The following is a 6,000-nucleotide window of genomic DNA, read 5'->3' on the forward strand; positions in this document are numbered from 1 at the left end:
CACCCTCCTCCCCCCCCCACCCCCCAGGCTCAGAGAGCTCTCAAATGCCCAGAGGGATTTTGATGAAACTTCCTAGAATAGTAACCTCCTGGGCTGAACTCAGGCAGGAGAAATTTCAAGGGGTAATTTGGTGAGAAAATGACCAAACGCCTGGAAATAAGTGCTAAGAATACTGGAACCCCCTCAGTGGGTCCTCAGGGACGAGAACAGCCTCCTTCAGGGGATCCCCAACAGCCTCCCACTCCCACTCTGGGCCTGGAACCCACCGGAGTCAAAGCAGCTGAAAGTCAAGTGTGGGAGCTGCATCGGAGGCAGGGAAGAGGCCCTGTTCCAGGCCCCGCCTCTACTGACCAAAGTGACAGACCTTGGGGCCTCCACCTCCCCTCCGCAAATCAGTAAGGGTGGCCTCTCCCCGCCCTCCCCAGGGCGGCCCCTGCCCCAGTTCAAGCCCTCCAAACCCGGCACTCGCCCGAGACGCCAGCTGGCCTCCCCACTCCTGCCCCCGGGTCCCGCCGGCACCGGCTGCCAGGCTCTCGCTCAGAACACTTTAGTGACTGCCCACGTTCACGGGCCAAACCTTCAGCCTCGCTGTCGTGGCTCTTGGGGACCCAGCTGGCCCCAACTCACGATTTCAACCTTTCCTCACTTCCGTTTCCGGTGCCCATAGTCAAGCCAGACCACAAACGGTCAGCCCCTCGCTTTCCCAGCCATATCCCCTGTTGCTGCCGTTTCCTCTACAATCACCTGGCTGGCCCAGGTTAAAGGTCACCACCACTTAAGTCTCCCCTGATCTCCTTTGACCGCCGGTAGCATCCGCCTCTTGAGGTTACAGCGTAGACCTCTGTGTCCATCTCATATCTTCTCAATAGATTGTGAACGCCCGAATCTATACCGTAGAGGCGCTAGTGTGTCCACTTCATCTTCATGGCCCTCACTGACCCCAACCCTCAGTGGGTGCTCAAGAAATAACTATCGACTCAGTTGGAGTGGAACCATTCCCCAGGGGCCAACACATTATCTTGCATGTGATTCTATTAACAGATAGGCCAGATTCCATCCATGCCAAGGGTAGGGTGGAGCTAATTTCTCTTTATCGAGAAAAGGGACATGACCTATGATATCTCCCCTGCTGCTAATGTATGCAGATGATGATGTAACTGCTTTTCTGTGGAAAAGATCCTGCCTGCAGGAGCAAAAACATGATGCTTGCCTCCATCATGATCTCTCCACTCGTCAGGCATGGGATTCTTACAACCACCCCTGTGGGAGGTTTTACTGTCCCCATCTTACAGATGGGGAAACTGAGGTGTAAAGAGATAGCAGGATTCAAACTCGAGTCTGACTTCAGAGTCCCAAGTCGTAAGGCCTCTGGGCTACAGTGCTCTCTTCTGACACCCGGGCGGACTGTCTCCGGCTGACTTCCCAGTGGGCTTGGGGAGGAGGTGGAAGCAGGCGTGTGTGAGTACATATGGGCGTCACAGAGCCACACCCCCAGCCTGGGCGTCCTTCTAAGGAATACTGAGAAAGCAGAAAGGTTGCTCTCGTAAGAATCACATGGAGACGTTAAACTCACCCTCCTGGAGCTGGAAGGAGACCTCCCCCTGACTCCCACAGTTCTCTCCTGCTTCGTGGGGCCCAGCAACACCCCACTGCACACACCCACTGACACCAGGCCAGCCAGACACAGGAGCCCACAAGCTCCCCCACCACCAGGCGCTCCACACCCCCTCAGCCCTCACTTCCCACAGAAACGCTTGCTTACGGGCACACGCGGCTTTGCACACGTGCAATCGCCCGGCAGCCTGCAGTGACGACAGCCCCACCCCTGCCCGTCTCCACCGTGATCCTGCAGAGGACTTGGGCACTCCTGCCCACCGCCCTCACCTGTGGCCAAACCGCTCCCCTCCACATCACCTCCCTGGACCCCCCTCAGCAGCGAGAGGACCCCACAGGGCAGGGGCTTTCCTGGATCCTCCTCGCCTACACACCCAGTGTCCTGTCCACCCAGAGAGATCCAGTCCAGCCAAAGTCGGTAGCAGAAAGGAAAAAGGAAAATCAAGATTAACAGTCTTTAGCCCTACCCGCTGAGATGTAACCACATCCCACAATGTCCTGGGCTCCACGGCTCTAAAAGATTTATCGTCCTCTGACCGCACGCTCGTTGATAGTTCCCCAGCGCCACTCACCCGGTCCACTAGAGTGTAATGTAAAGCTATTCCAGGGAGAAACTGAACTCAGATGGAACGTGGGCCAACAGGCGATTAAACCCTAAGGAGGGATCCCTTTCTGGTCCCGGAGAGAGGGACTGCGGGGAGGGTCCGGGCCTTCAGCTGTGGCCCAGGAAGCCTCTGTCCAAAGATGCCCGATTCCCTGGCACCCCTGAAGCTGAGCCGCTGGGCACCATGATGTGTGAGGTGGCTGAGGAAGGAAAGGTTGCCAGGAGCTGAGTTAAGCAACTTTTGGAGAAACACGGACAAAGAAATAGGAATAGGACTGAGGACCAGAGTTGAAAACAATCTCAGCTCCAGGCAGCCACTTGCCCTCGATGGCCACTCCTGTGTTACCAGCCCCCTGCCCCCGCTGGCATCTGCTCAAAGTCAGCAGCTGTGCAGCACGACGAGGGGTGGTGGTGACCTGGCTGGGCTCCCTGTGGCCTCAAACCCTGAGGACTCGGAAGAAAGCCCTGCTCTGCTTTTGGGAAACAGAGGCCAATTCCTCCTGTCGATGTCTCCGAGCTGCCCCGCCTGCCACCCAGCTCTGCTGTGCAGGGTCCCAGCATCCCAAGCAGATGGCAAGGGGTGGCTGCAAAGGGGTGGCTCCTGGGTCCCCAAACCAGGAGGCTGAGCCACAAGTCAGAACAAACAGGCGGAGGTGTGGTGGGTGAGCTGAGGGGATGTGAATGCGGGATATTCACATCAGGGAGGCCGGAGGCTTCCTCTTAATGGACTTGCACTAGGAGAGCTTTCCAAGCAGGAGCTCAAGTGCTGGCAACTCCTGGGGAGGCAGCCAAAGGGGCCCAGGAGCACGTGGGACAGGCCTCGGACGCCCCACGGATGACCCGGGAACAAGTAGCCGAGGAGGCGCTTGCAGCGCCAGGCAGTGTCCAGGCGGCAACCCCTGGGCAGGGGCCTGGGGGGCCGTGTCCTCTTTCTCTCTTTGTGGCTTGACACTGCAGCATGGACACAGGACAAAAACTTTCTGCCTCGGGACCAAGCTCGTGAAATGGGCTGCTGGCTAAGGCAGACACTCACATGGAATGCTGGAGAAACCGGGCCTGGGTTCATGGAATCGGGCCTTCCAGTGCAAAGCCTTCTAGCCGTGGGGTATGTAATCCAGGCTCTGCAGCCCATTATCAGGAACTAGGCCCCAGTGGCAGAAAGTAAAGCAACTGGCAGCCACCCTCAGCTTCTCCACCTGGGAAGGCCCTTCAGGCAGAAGTGGGCCCGTGTCCTGGGGAATTCCTGCTACACCTGTCTGCCCTCAGAGACCCCCTATGAGGGTGCCCATCACCCCTTCTCCTTGCCCCGTGTATCCGAGGGCATCCCCCATGGGCCCCAGCCTCCTGCCAACCAGCCTCAACCTTGCTCACAGGACCACCCAGCCCTGCATCCCTCTGGTGACTCTGACCCACTGGGCTCTCTCCAGGCCACAGCCCCCAAAACTCTGATGCAGCTTCTCCCCACCCCCATCCTCTGAACCCAGAGCTAAAGGAAATTCTCAAGAGAAAGTGCACACTTCCAAGTCTCGCTCCCACCCAGGTACCCCAGATCTGTCAGCCAAGGACACCTCCCAGCCCTGCGCGGCCACGAGCACGTCTGCAAGCCCCGGCGAAGCGCTCCCTCTTGCTCTGGCCACTCCTGCAGGATGCTACGGTTGCTGCAGCCACGCTCGGACAGTCCTCGGGAGCCCTGGGGCCTGGTTCCTGTTCGGCAGCTGACTCACAGTGTCAACAGATCCCACTTTCCCCACCAGGAGCCCTTACGCTCAGGGCCTCTAATTCCCTATGACAGGCCCTCGACCTTCCAGCTGCTTTCCTCCCCAATCACATTCCATGCCTCCATTTCCTCTGCCTCCTGCCTTGGTCTCTTTACCTGATGATAATCCCTGACCTTTGGACAGCCTTTCACAAAGGGTTTTCATGGGCACCATCTTTCATCCTCTGCGACCACCTTCTGATGTGTCTCTGAGAGATAAAGTCACCTGCTCAAGGTCACACAGGCAAGGCTGGAATTCAAGTTTTCTGGCTCCGTACACACTGGACAACCTCTAGCTTTGAGGAACCTCAGCAGCATCTCCAAGCACCCACTTTGGCAAGTGAGCTGCCACCCCCACCCTAGTCTCCCATACCCTCAACTTGGTCTTTCTGGACTCCTAAAGGTCTTCTCCAGGCCCAGCCTCATTTATTCTTCTACCCCCAAGAGAGCCACAAAGACCTAACAAAGTCCCCCACATCCTAAGACTTCTCTGGGGGTCGTAAATTGCCCTTCTGTGAAGTAGAACACAGGTGACGCTGACTGTGACCCTCGCCCAGAGCTTCTCAAAGGACTGGTGAGGGCAGACGCAATCCTAGCACACTCCTGGTGGCTGCAGACTCGTCTTTCAAACATCACCCAAATGAGCCTCTGGGCCCAAAGGCTTCCAAGCATCATAGAAGAGAGGCAACTCCCAGACACCCAGGAGCGAAGGAAAAGGCAGGGCCCGGGAACTACGGATGGATGCAGCAACACACCTCCCCCCTGCCCACCAACGTGGCCCACCTCTCAGCCCTGCACATTCCTCGGGACGCATGTTCAGGGAGAGTGAGAAGAGCTGAGAACTGTCCACCTCTCCTCTCCTCCCCAAAGCTGGATGAATTCATGAGCCCAGGACAATGCTAGGACAGGTCTCCATCTGGGTCACCAACAGCGTCCTCAGGGTTGAAGCATCTCCAGGCATCGCTCTTTCACGTCCATTATAAAGGACACCAACCTTCTCTCAGCTGTCTGCCTTCCTCAGTCCAGTGTACCCAACAGATATTAAAGGTGGGCCCGCAGTGCCAGAGGCAGTGCCCCTCATCATCACCACAGTGGGAGGATGGGCATTTACCCTTCCCATCCACCAGGGTCTGAGGGCCATGGATTCTCCCCTCGCAGGGCCAGGCTGCCCCGGCACCACGCTGTGCCAGGGCCATTTCTTACAGTCACGCTAGGAACTCCTGCCATGCTGAGGACACAAATTCTTCAAGCCCCGGGTACCATCACTCCAGACCATGTCAAGGCCAGAACCATCCGACACCTTAGTAATGAGAGCACTTCCTCACACCCCTGCCAGGGGCACCACCATGCGCCCACAGGCTGCCCACCGCCACTCCAGAACCAGTCCAAGTGTTGTGCCCGTCATCAGTCTGCACTGAGGGCTGCGCCCGCCTCACACCTGGGCAGCCACCACCGCACCAAGGTGGGGGTGAGTCTTCTGACACCCGTGCCGGGAAAACCACGCTGCTTGTGCCAGACCCACGCTGCCCACGCCCGTGCCACGGGTGTCACCATTCCCACACTGGCGCCAGGGGCTCCACGGATCTCACACCTGCCACACCGCGCGCCCTGGACCCTGCCCAGCTGCCGCACCGCTCACACCGCGCCCGAGTCCGGGGCCCGGCCCGCCGCGCCCGCGGCCCCCCTTACCTCCAGCCAGCCGCAGGGCTCGGCCCGCCGCCGCCACCGCGACCGCCACCTCCATCCTGGGCTCCCCAAGGCCCCAATTCACTAACGCCGCTTCCGCAGGGCGCCGGCGCCGGCGCGAAGGCCGCCTCCGCCCCCCGGGGGACGCTGCGTCCTTTACGTAAACCCCACTCCGCCGCCAGCGGTGACCATGGCGACGACCGCGGGGCGGCAGCGCCCCCTGGTGCCAGGGAGGGGAGCGGCGCCGAGGCAGGAGTGAGCGGAGTCTTCCGCGGGGCTCCACGCGTGGGGGCGGTGGGCGCAGGACTCCAGCCGCCGCTGCAGCTTCGTGGGCGGCCGG

At 59.5% G+C, this 6,000-nt stretch overlaps 1 protein-coding gene across 4 annotated transcripts in view; it reads right to left on the reverse strand.

Moving 5' to 3' along the window:
* Window positions 1–5,800, reverse strand: part of DAGLA (diacylglycerol lipase alpha) — a 62,634-nt gene extending 56,834 nt beyond the window's left edge. For 2 of the 4 annotated variants that reach the window (XM_067748800.1, XM_067748793.1), the window contains exon 1: window positions 5,664–5,800. The gene's annotated coding sequence lies outside the window, so the exon portion shown is untranslated. The remainder of the gene's footprint in view (window positions 1–5,663) is intronic. The other 2 variants (XM_067748798.1, XM_067748794.1) reach the window with 2 other exon arrangements.
* Window positions 5,801–6,000: the final 200 nt, after the last annotated feature.

The sequence above is a fragment of the Pseudorca crassidens genome, chromosome 9, assembly GCF_039906515.1.
Source record: "Pseudorca crassidens isolate mPseCra1 chromosome 9, mPseCra1.hap1, whole genome shotgun sequence".
Lineage (NCBI taxonomy): Eukaryota > Metazoa > Chordata > Mammalia > Artiodactyla > Delphinidae > Pseudorca > Pseudorca crassidens.